The sequence below is a fragment of the Balaenoptera borealis genome (assembly GCF_965194805.1).
Source record: "Balaenoptera borealis genome assembly, chromosome: 6".
Lineage (NCBI taxonomy): Eukaryota > Metazoa > Chordata > Mammalia > Artiodactyla > Balaenopteridae > Balaenoptera > Balaenoptera borealis.
The window spans coordinates 66,557,339-66,570,478 of NC_138863.1; positions in this window are offsets into that span (position 1 = coordinate 66,557,339).

The window sequence follows — 13,140 nt, forward strand, 5'->3', positions numbered from 1 at the left end:
ATGTATGTTGTATTTTCAGCCTTTTTGATTTTAGGCATTCTAGTGAGTGTGGACATGTATCTCATGGTGGTTTTAATTTTTATTTCTCTGATGAGGAATGATTTTGAACACCTTTTCATGTTCATTTTGGACAGACATATATCTTTTTTGTAAAGTGTTTAAGTTTTTTGTGCATGTTTATTGAGTAGATTTTGTTATTATTGATTTGTAGAAGATCTTCATATATTATGAATACAAGTCCTTAGTTAGACATACGTATTGTAAATATTTTCCCCCAGTCGGAAGCTTGATTGTTTATTTTCTTAATGATGTGTTTTAATGTACAGAACTTCTTTTTATTGAAGTGTAATTTTTCACATTTTCTTTTCTGTTTCTTGCTTTGTGTGTTCTAAGAAATCTTTACCTGCTCCAAGGGTGTGAAGATATATTTCTATTTCTTCTAGACACTTTATTGTCTTAGCTTTTATTTTAGGTGAATAATTCATCTTGAAATACTTTTTATATATGGAGTGATGTAGGAGTTTGAGATTTATTTATTTAATTTTCATAAGGATATCTAGTTGTTCTAATATCATTTGTGAACTTTCTTTCCCCAAAGAATTGCATTGGTGCCCTTGTTGAGAAATCAGTGCACTCTGTGTGTCTATTTTTGGGCTCTCTAGTCTATTTTGTCTAGATCTACATGTCTTTCCTTATGGCAGTACTACACTATCTTGATTACTACAGTTCTATAATAGGTTTTGAAATCCTGTAGAACAAGTTGCCCAACTTTATTATTCCTTTTTTCAAGATAGTTTTGGCTATTCTAGATTCTTTGTCTTTGATTTTATGTCCTGTATTTGCATTTGCATTTATCTTGTAGGCTGCAAAGTTGCTGAACTTGTTTATTAGTTCCAATAGTTTGTTAGTGAAATACTTAAGGTTTTATGTACATAAGATTGTGCCATAACTGAATAGAAATAGTTTTACTTTTTTCTTTCCAATCTTTATGTGTTTTGTTTCTTTCTTGTCTAGGTGCTCTGGCTAAAACCTCCATTACAATGTCCTTTTTATACATCAAAATATTTAATTTGCCAATCTTTGTTAGGGATTTTGTATCTATGTTCATGAAAGACATTTGTTTGGAATTCTCTTGTAATGTCTTTGTTAGGTCTTGTTATTCAGGTTATGTTGACTCATAAAACTATTTGGGAAGTTGTTTCCTCCTTTATTTTCTGAAAGACAATGTGTAATAGAAATATTATTTTTTCCTTAAATGATAGGATTTACTAGAGAAACCATCTTGGCCTGGATTTCTTTCTTTCTTTTTTTAAAAATTTTGACTCCTTTCACCCATTTTACCCACCCCCCACGCTCTATTTCTGGCACCTCAATCTGTTTTCTGTATCTTTGAGTTTGGGGGCGGGGAGGGGTTCCATGTATATGTGAAATTGTACAGTGTTTGTCTTTCTTTGTCAGACTTATTTCACTTAGCATAATGCCCTCAAAGTTCATTCAAATTGTTGCAAGTGGCAGGATTTCCTTCTTTTTTATGGCTGAATAATATTCCATGTGTATATATACCACATTTTCTTTATCCATTCATCTTTTGGTGGACACTTAGGTTGTTTTCCTGTCTTGGCTATTGTAAACACTGCTGCAATGAACATGGGGGTAGAGATATCTTTACAAGATAGTGATTTTGTTTCTTTTGGATATATATCATATGGTAGTTCTAATTTTTTGAGGATCATATGGTAGTTCTAATTTTTTGAGGAACCTTCGTACTGTTTTCCACAGTAGCTGTACCAGTTTACATTCCCACCAACAGTGCACAGGGATTCTCTTTTCTCCACATCCTCATCAACACTTCTCATCTCTTATATGTCTGATGATAGCCATTTTAACAGGACTGAGGTGATATCTCATTGTAGTTTCGATTGGCATTTCCTTGTTGATTAGTGATGCTGAGCACATTTTCATGTACTTGTTGGCCATTTGTATATTTCTTTGGAAAAATGTCTATTCAATTCCTCTGCCTATTTTTTAACCGTATTTTTTTGGTTTCGTTTTGCCTTCTTTTGCTGTTGAGTTGTCTGACTTCTTTTACATATCTTAGACATTAACCCTCTCTTTTTAATGAAGGGTTAATTTAGTGTTCTTTAAGTATTTCAGCTTTTCTTATATCAACTTTGCTGTATATTTTTCAAGGAATTAGTTTATTCTCTCTAAATTGCAAATTTATTGGTATAAATTTATCTAAAACATCCCCTTTATCATCCTTTTAATATCTGGAAGATTGCTAGTGATGTGCCTCTTTTATGCCTGATATCAGTAATTTGCACTTTTTTCTTACTCTTTTGATTAGTCTTGCTATATGTTTATCAATTTTATTAATTTATATCAAAGAACCACCTTTTTTTTTTTAAAGGAATTCCTTTATTTTTATTTATTTATTTATTTATTTATTTATTTATTTTTAGCTGTGTTGGGTCTTCGTTTCTGTGCGAGGCCTTTCTCTAGTTGTGGCAAGCGGGGGCCACTCTTCATTGCGGTGCGCGGGCCTCTCACTATCGCGGCCTCTCTTGTGGAGCACAGGCTCCAGACGCGCAGGCTCAGTAGCTGTGGCTCACGGGCCCAGTTGCTCCGCGGCATGTGGGCTCTTCCCAGACCAGGGCTCGAACCCATGTTCCCTCCATTGGCAGGCAGACTCTCAACCACTGCACCACCAGGGAAGCCCAGAACCACCTTTTGACTGTTGATTTTCTTTATTTTTCTATTTTCTGTTCATGTATTTCTATTCTTCTTATTGTTTCCTTTTTTCTATTTAATTTGACTTTAATGTGTTCTCTCTCTTTTTTTCTTTTGGCTTTTCAAGATGGAAGCCTAAATAGTTGATCTTAAATCATTTTTGTTTAAAAGCTATAAATTTCCCTTTATTACTTTAGGTGCATCTTACAAATTATGATGTGTTTTCACTCAGTTCAAATTATTTTCCAATTTCCCTTGTGATTTTTTTTTGACCATGGGTTCTTTATAAGTGTCCTGTTTAATTTCCAAATATTTGGAGATATTCTAAATATCTCATTACCATTGAATTCTAGTTTATCTTTTGTGACCAGATACCATACTCTGTATGGTGTCAACCCTTTGAAATTGATTGAGACATTTTATGGCCTAGCATATGATCTATCTTGGTCAATGTTCTGTGTGCTCTTGAAAAATAATGTAAGTTCTATAATATTGATTAGGTCAAGTTGGTTAATGCTGTTCTAATCTGCTGTAGTACTACTGATTTTGGGGGGTGGAGGGGCTCCACTATTTTCCTGTGTCCATTCTAATGTTAATCAAGTTAATTCTCTATTTTGGGACACTGAATTTTTTATTTTTGCATTTCCATTTGGATCTTTTAAAGTTTCCATTCTTCTGAATTTCCCAATTGTTGATGCGTATTGTCCACTCTTTTCACAAATTTAATGTAGCTGTTTTAATGTGCCTGTCTGTTATTTTCAACATCTACCCACTCGCTGTGTCTGCTTCTGTTGACTGTGGGTTACATTTTTCTGCATCTTAGTCTTTCTTGCTATTTTTATATTTTATGCTGAGCATTGTATATGAAAGAACAATGGAGCCCAAAGTAATATTTACCTGCAGAAAAGAGCATGCTCCTTCTGTATAGTTGCCAGAGTCAGAGACTTGGTCAATCTAATTTGTTGTTAAGCTGCATCTGAATTTTGTTACAACTTTAATAGGATTCAATTCATTACTGCTTAAACATATCTTGAGGGCAGGATTAAGGTCTTCTGTTTAGCAGAGTTTGATGTTTTAGCATCAGTGAGATTTCAGAGATCTCTTTATACTTTATAATGCAGGCACCTGTTTTTCAAATCATGAAAGAGCTCTCCCTACTTTATAGCTTGGCTGTCAACTCTTTGTGTTACTGGGAGTTATATTTTCTCTCTAGCACGGCCCACCTTTTCTGCAACTTGGGATACTTCTCTTTGCCTGCGCCCAGTTTTCAGTGGGCAGCTGGTGAAGCCTAGTGCACTTGGAGGGACTAGGCTTCCCTTAGCTCACCTGTCCCGCCCCCATACTTATGTTTAAGATGGCTTTAGGATAACTCCTTCAACTCTACTGCCCCAACTTCCAATCTTTGGTGTATTGCTGCCTAGCACTTGAGGAAACACCTTGCCTGTTGGGGTGGGAGGCATATTTCTCAGCTCTCCTATATGCCCCCAGCCTTTGTTAGGCTGCTCAGCAGCAATTTTTAGAACTGAAGTACTGATTTAGTTTCAATATGTTATTTTATTGAGAATCACAAATTCTTCATTTTCTATCCTTGTCAGTTATTCTTTTCTACCAGTGTCTTCTTGAAGATGACAAGACTCCTGTTTGAATGAAAAAAAAAAAAAAAAAAAAAGATGTTCTCTGTCATGTTAAAAAAGCATGAATTAATATTTTTACATTTTTGTTGTACATACTAGGCAACTTCTCTACTAGTTTTCTTAAAAATCACATCAGTTTTAAAGTGCTATGATTCTGTGATCTTTGGGCACTTGCAGATGCTAAGGATGAAGAATTTTTACATTTCCTTTCATAACCTATTTTTATAACAGATTCCTTAATTGAACACATTTTCATTTATTTCCACTGGAGATAATAAATAAAAATGTTTAAGAAATATCTTGTTAATCAAAGATGACACAAACAGATGGAGAGATATACCATGTTCTTGGGTTGGAAGAATCAAGATTGTGAAAATGACTATACTACCCAAGCAATCTACAGATTCAATGCAATCCCTATCAAACTAAAAATGGCATTTTTCACAGAACTAGAACAAAGCATTTTACAATTTGTATGGAAACACAAAAGACCCTGAATAGCCAAAGCAATCTTGAGAAAGAAAAACGAAGCTGGAGGAATCAGGCTCCCTGACTTCAGACTGTACTACAAAGCTGCAGTAGTCAAGACAGTATGGTACTGGCACAAAAACAGAAATATAGATCAATGGAACAGGATAGAAAGCCCAGAGATAAACCCACACACCTATGGCCACCTAATCTATGACAAAGGAGGCAAGAATATACAATGGAGAAAAGACAGACTCTTCAATAAGTGGTTCTGGGAAACTGGACAGCTACACGTAAAAGAATGAAATTAGAACACTCCCTAACACCATACACAAAAATAAACTCAAAATGGATTCGAGACCTAAATGTAAGACCAGACACCATAAAACTCGTAGAGGAAAACATAGGCAAAACATTCTTTGACATAAATAGCTGCCAGATCTCTTTTGACACATCTCCTAGAGTAATGAGAATAAAATCAAAAATAAACAAATGGGACCTAATGAAACCTAAAAGCTTGTGCACAGCAAAGGAAACTATAAACAAGATGAAAAGACAACCCTCAGAATGGGAGAAAATATTTGTAAATGAAGCAACTGACAAGGGATTAATCTCCAAAATATACAAACAGCTCATGCAGCTCAATATCAGAAAAACAAACAACCCAACTGAAAAATGGGTGGAAGACCTAAATAGACACTTCTCCAAAGAAGACATATCAATGGTTAACAAACACATGAGAAGATGCTCAACATCACTGATTATTAGAGAAATGCAAATCAAGACTACAATGAGGTAACACCTCACACCAGTCAGAATGGCCATTCTCAAAAAATCTACAAACAACAAATGCTGGAGAGGGTGTGGAGAAAAGGGAACCCTCTTGCACTGTTGGTGGAAATGTAAATTGATACAGCCACTATGGAGAACAGTATGGGGGTTCCTTAAAAAACTAAAAATAGAACTACCATATGACCCAGCAATCCCACTACTTGGCATATATCCAGAGAAAACCATAATTCAAAAAACACATGCACCCCAATGTTCATTGCAGCACTATTTACAATAGCCAGGATATGGAAGCAACCTAAATGTCCATCGACAGAGGAATGGATAAAGAAGATGTGGTACATATATACAATGGAATATTACTCAGCCATAAAAAGGAACGAAATTGGGTCATTTGTAGAGATGTGGATGGACCTAGAGACTGTCATACAGAGTGAAGTAAATCAGAAAGAGAAAAACAAATATCGTATATTAACGCATATATGTGGAATCTAGAAAAATGGTATAGCTGATCTTTGCAAAGCAGAAGTAGGGACACAGCCGTAGAGAACAAATGTATGGACACCAAGGGGGAAGGGAGGGTGGGAGGAACTGGGAGATTGGGATTGACATATATACACTATTGATACTATGTATAAAATAGATAGCTTATAAGAACCTACTGTATAGCACAGGGAACTCTACTCAATGCTCTGTGGTGACCTAAATGGGAAGGAAATCCAAGAAAGAGGGGATATATGTATAGATATAGCTGATTCATTTTGCTGTACAGTAGAAACTAACACAGCATTGTAAAGCAACTATACTCCAATAAAAATTAATTAAAAAAAAGAAATATCTTGTTTTAGTGCACTGTATTTTCTTGAACTGTATTTTAGTTCAATTTAGTTGGACTGTATTTTCTATGCTTAAAATATTTTTTACCACTAACTCGCAGGCTTGAACACATTATATGCCTACTTAAGAGCCTGTAATGGTTTTTCACTCTCAGATAATGCCAAAAGACCCCGTGTGGAATATAAACATCTTTATAATTTGATCCCAAATTATATTTTCAGGCATTTCTTCTTCTCACTATCTTCATTCCAGTCACATATATCCAGTGTACTGACCTCATTATTCCCTGGAAATGCCCTTTCCTTCTTGTCCTTCTAACCTCCTTAGCCCCCAGCCCACTTCCAAGAGAAGGGAAAGGAAAAAGAGAGAAGAAAAAAGAGGTGAAGAGAAAACAGCCTCTTGTTTTTTATAAACATTTCTTGAAACAGAGAAAAATTTATTTGAAGCCAAACTAGACCAGTTGTGTTTTTGATCAAATCTTATCTGTTTCACTGTAGGTGAGAATATAATAATACAGTGAATACATTTTAAAAAGCACAAGTCACAAGGGGCACTTTGGTAGCTTTGTAAATATTCCATACATTAAACATTGGAAAAACATATGCAACATGTGTATCAGTTTCCTATTGCTGCTATAATAAGTTACCACAATCTTGGTGGTTTGAAACAACACAAATTTAATCCCTTATAGTTTTGGAGATCAGAAGCCCTGAACAGGTCTCACTGGGCAAAAAAATCAATCTGTTGGCAGGGCTGTGCTCCTGGAAGCTCTAGGTGAGAATCTGGTTCCTTGCCTTTTCCATCCTCTAGAGGCCACTCACATTCTTTGGTTTGTGGCTCCATTCCTCCATCCCCAAAGCCAGCATCTTCACATCTCTCTCTGACTGATGCTTCCTCTGTCCCTCTCTCCCACTTTTAAGAATGGCTATGATTACTTTGAGTCCACTGGATAATCCAGGATAATCTCCTTATTTTAAGGCCAGTTGATTAGCAACCTTACTTCCATCTGCAACCTTAAGTCCTTTTGACATGTAACGTAACATATTTAGAGGTCTTAGGGACTAAGACATGAACATTTTTGGGAGGCCATTATTTTGCCTCACACAATATAAGACAGAAGTTTGACATCTTGAATTATATAAGGACCTCTTACAGATCAATAAGAATAATAACACTAGCAGAAAGATAAGCAAAGAATATTCACAAATAATTCATAAAAGAAAAAGTAGAAATGGCTCAAAACTTAAAAGGTTTAATCTAGTAATTAAAGATATACAAATTAGAAAAAATATAGAAGACAATTTTTTCACTAGCCACACTGGAAGAGAGGTTTGTTTTTATTTTTCCCCCATAATTATGCTTAGTGTTGGTGAGGGCTGAGAGAAAAGGACACTCACAAGTTGCTGGTGGGAATTGAAATTGGCATAATCTTTCTGAATGGCAGTTCAGCAATATGTGTTAATGGTCTTAAAATTGTGCAGACTATTTGACTCAGCAATTCAGTTTCTAGAACTGTATCTTAGGATAAAAAGAAAAGTTTTTGTAACTTTTAGTGTAAGAATATTCATCGGAATGTTATTTAGTGAAAGATTGGAACAATATAAATGCTCATTGGAAGAAGATTGTGAATAAAGTTTTGTATATCTATACTATGAAATAGTATATGTATATAAATTTTATATATAAAATATATATCATGTAAAAAAATAATGAAAAATATTTATGTCTTTAAAATCATGGCTAGACTCTTCACAGATCCAATCTCCCCCCTGTAAAAACACCCACTTTTCTGAGTTTTGTGTTTATTTTCCTTTGTTTTTTATTATAATTTTACTATACATGTATAGATTCATATACAGACGCTAAACATTACTGCTTTAGAAGTGTATTTATCGAGATGGTAAGACATCTACGGCATACTGAATTTTTAAAAATCCAGTTAAAAATCAGTGTTCAGAATGATCTCATTTTTGGGGGGAAAAAATCTGGGAGGATATACAGTAATGTAATATGGTTAATTCTGGGTGGTGGGGTAGTATCTGATAATCTAGATACCTTATTTTTACTAATTTTTATTTTATAGATTAGTTAAATCAGTAAAGGTGCTTATCTCAGAAAACTATGGTTAGTAAAGATTATTTAAAAGGCAGTGGCATTCTTAATGCATTGTTCACCTTCTAATTATAAAAGTAAAAACAACTACTAGCTGTGTTAGGAAAAGTAGAAGATGATTACATCATACTTTTATTTACTTAGTACAATATACTCGTGTTTGGTTTAAGGCAAAAATATTTTTGTGACACCTTTATTTCATGCGCATCACTGTGGAAAGGTCTCCTTGCCTGTGCCAAAGACAGTACTGAAATATCTGTATAAGATCTGACATGCCTGAAGCCAGGAGAATGCAAAGAGAATTCACAGAAGCACTTTAACAGAAGAGGTACCTCCAATCCCCTATTCCTAATAAGGGCAGGGTAGCAAGACCACATATTCTGCCTTATGCTTATCAAGTGTTGGTATTTAGTTTCAATGAAATTTGTACACATCAGTAAGTTAGGCAAACATTAGGTGACTTATTAAAATGAGTAAGATATGATCTATTCCCTCAAGGAGTGTCCAGTTCAACGAGGAAGTGGACAAGTGATCATATTATTACAGTTGAGGTAGGAGTCGGCACCTACCAAAGTTAGGTGTTAGAAGTTAGCACAGAGTGCAAAGAGAGTTACAGGGGTGTCCCTGCACACAACGGTGTGTGTGTGTGTGTGTGTCAGGGAAGTTTTACTGGAAGACATGCCCGGGAGCTGTACCTTGAAGAACAACCTAGAGTTAGCCAAGTTGACTGCCCTTCAGCTTCCCCCAGTAATCTGGCATTTATTCTTTGAATCGGGTAAAAGAGGGTCATCTTTCACCCACTCTTGAGAGCAGGAGGTGGGCCACGGTGAGCTTAGACGCAGAGAAGGCAGAGCTGGCCCCTCTCCTGACTTTATTACTTCCAGACCTCCACCTCCGGACTCACACCCCAGATGCCCTAGCTTTGGCAGTCCCTCCCTCCCGGTCTATTTTCCTCTGCTTTCGTGTTGGTGACTTTTGTAAACTCCCAGGGAAACTGAAGGCATGCTATGACAGAGAGCCTCTGTCAGCTAATTTTCTTCTGGGAGATATCCTCTATCAGGAGCAATATTGATCTTCTTCTTACACAGATAGGCTTGTGGTTGCTACTGAGTTTTTAAAAACTAAACTGTGCGTTGTTAGAGATAAATCATAGGTAGTAAAAAACCTAAAGAATAGCAAAAGTCAATGACTAACATGAAAGTCAGTGTTTACTGAGAATGTGGAAGAACAGGGCTGTGATTTGGAGGGGACACACAAGGACTGTCTGAGGTACATTCTGTTTCTTAAGGTGGGTGCTCAGGTGTTCATTTCATTCTTCCTGAAAATGAAGATTTATATTTCATACAGTCTTCTGTATTTATGAAGCATTTTATAATTAAAAGAAAAAATGGTTAGGTAAAGAAGGCAGGAGGGTGAGGATGATGGAGGGCTGGGGGTGCCGGCAGAGGTGGGGTACGCATCACGAGGAGGGTCTGCTTTGCTTACTACTATTCTTATTTTCTCTAAAATGGCCCTGTTGTCTCTAATATGTCCTAAAGCATTCATGATAAATATTTATCTGTGTAAGAGGCTTTGCTAAGCAAAATGCTTGGTGAATTAGATGTGGAACTTCGAGTACTTAAGAAGGGCCTACAGGATATGAACGCTGTAGAGCCAAAGCAAAGAGCATTGAACAAACGCAGCATAAAAGGATTTGCATTATGATCCGACCACAGAGCAAGTGCATTTTGGGAGTTATAAGGGAACCATGGGAATTGTGTGTTTATATAAAGTGGAGTTCAAAGGGAGTTGCCACGGTTTCAGTTGGGAAAGGTTTTGTGGAAGAGGCAGGATTGCTGGAGCCATTTAACAGAAGCAGGAGAGTTTGAACTGGAGGGAAGAAAATGTTTCAGGCTTTGAATTATTTGTGGTCCTGTTGCTATTTTGACGATTAGGGGAGCAGGAGCTGCCTGCCTGGTGATCTCCCCAGGCCTGCAATAGATTGTCCAGGAATGCTTCACTGTGGCTTCCACTCCTCTCTGGCAGTCCTTTCCCCAAACCACAAAACCCAAATGAATGTGTTTTTCTTCTAAATGGGCATGGCTTTGAATACGAAACCAAAATTTTTGGTTTGAGAAGAGTCAACATTTTGATGGCATTTATATTTCTGGTGTTTATTTTTCAAGCAGCAGCAAAGATAAACTATCCTCCTCCATCTGTGCTTACATCTTCTATAGTTAGCTGAAAAGTGCTGCTCATCATGTTGATCACCCATTTTTGTCTGCTTGGTACTTACTTTTAGATCTGTTTCTCAACAACGGGAGTGTGCCCGCCCGTTGGCATTCAAACTCACTTTGTGATGGGAGCAGAGAAAATGTTACCAAAGGCCTTATGAATCAATGTTCAGGAAGATGATTTCAGCATCCTCTCATCTAACTCTGTTTTCTGCCTCTTTTTTTTATGCTCTTGTCCCTTTTCATTGTCCGTCCTTCTCCCCCAAGTCCCAAGGTCCTCTGGTTCTTCTACCCTCACTCTGGCAAAAGGCTCCACATTTAGAAAGACTGATCAAAATTCCCCCAAGAGAAGACTTGACATAACATATCACTCCCAACCTGTTGTGCGTCACAGAAGAATTTTGCCAGTACTGTCTAGAGGGTGAGGGACATACTTGTAAAAAGAAATTTAAATCACTGCTTAAAATTGGCCCTAATAAAGGAGTCAGTTTATTTATTTTTGATAGAAATTTTATCCATTCACGGTAGAGGTGTGATGGAATTAGTTTTATGTTCTCTATGTAGAAAATGACATTAAAATATCATTGTATGGAGAGAGCATGCAGCTAAAAAATGTAGGAAAATATAGAGGCATATTAGTTAATTAACCAAGCTTATTTTTATTGATTTTATGGCATTTATGATATTTGTCAAGTTTTGAAAAGGTGTCATTTGTTGAGATTTAAATTCTCATTATGGGTATTTACCTTTGTACTCTATGTTCATAATTTTATGTTTTATTTTCATAACAAGAAGCTCCCAAATTGTAAAAGCTTCAGCCTCCACAACACTTGCAACTGCCCTTGGTCCTCAAGGAAATGCACAATTGCAAACGTGAAAGCTGAACAATAAACGAAGGAGACTTCTTTCCAAATCCACGTAGGAAGATGAAATGTAGCTTCTCTTCCACTGTATTTATGATGTTTCTGGTTCTGCTCTTTAACCCACTTAAAAAAAAAGTGGGCTCCTGCTATCGTGTAGAACCATTTTTCCAAATAATCAAGTTCATGTTACACTTTTCAGAGCATCAGTCACCCTCCTAATTCTGAGCTGTGCATTTTGATTTACCGAAAACCTGCCCAGTAGGCGTTGCCCTTGTGTACCCATTTTGATATAGTGTTTCCACAAACTGATGTTTAATAAATATTTAATAGGGTGTGTTCAGCTAAATTAGGTCAGCAGCTAAGGTGGGAGGGGAACAGTATTTTTTTTTTTTTTTAAATACTGGAGCAGCTTTGGATGTCGAAAAGCATTAGAAAACAAAGGCCCTAACAGGGTAGACAATAGTTACTGCCCTCTTTTTTTTTCAGGGGACTTCAGGAGCTGCCTTAAATTCCTGAAACTGAGGAGATGTTTCAGTCAATAGAAGCTTGGGTCTAATGCTGATCTGAAAACCCAGGGAGAGAGGCATTCTAACCCTCCAGCCTGTGTGCTTCAGGGGGTATGGGAACTCACCTAGCTAGCAGAGCGGATCCAAATCTCTGTGGAACATTGTAGGATTTAGTGGTGAAGGGACATCGTTTCTGCAACCTACACTCTAATGGTTCAGGAGGAAAACTGTTTGAAAGAGAAAGCAAAGATGATGAAATTTCACACAGGGGAGACTGGGTGAATGGTAGATGTAAATTTTCTGTATTACTCTTGAAATTTTTCTATAAATCTGAAATTATGTAAAAATAAAAAGTTAAACAATGACAACTACAACAAACTAAAAACAGAACAAAACAATAAAAAAAGCACTATGGATCTCCATTTTGACCCTACTTTTTTCCTTAGTATAATGAAAACACCGTCACAAACAATTTAAATAAAGGATTGAGTTCATCTCTCTTTATGGCACTTATTACAGAAAGCTGGGCACCACTGAGTTTTTGGTAACAAATTATTTTAAATGCTGCCCACTTGAGAGAATTGGAACTATCTGTGAATGAAAGGAATTTGAGTCTTTTAGTACTTGACAGAGAATTTCACATTTCAATCCACGTAGATACTACCCCTCAAGTTTTTTTGAAAAGTGGGGTAAAGTTAGAGGTCCTAGCGTTCCTGCCTATATCCTGATTTCATTGTTGTTAACATTGTTCTTCACTGTTTTATAATCCCTAATTAATTTTATATATGTGTGTGTGCGTTTATCTTGGATTACGGCCTTTGTAAAACAAGATAGGTTCCATTGAAATGGTAAAAGGGTTATAGATGAGAGCAAGGTTTTCCAGCTAAGCTTAGCTGAGGTTTTTGCACTGTGCTGGAGGAACAAGTGTTCTGTTCACTAAGTTTAGGAGAGCTTTGACTGGGGTAGTGCCAGCCGACCTGTGGTTTGG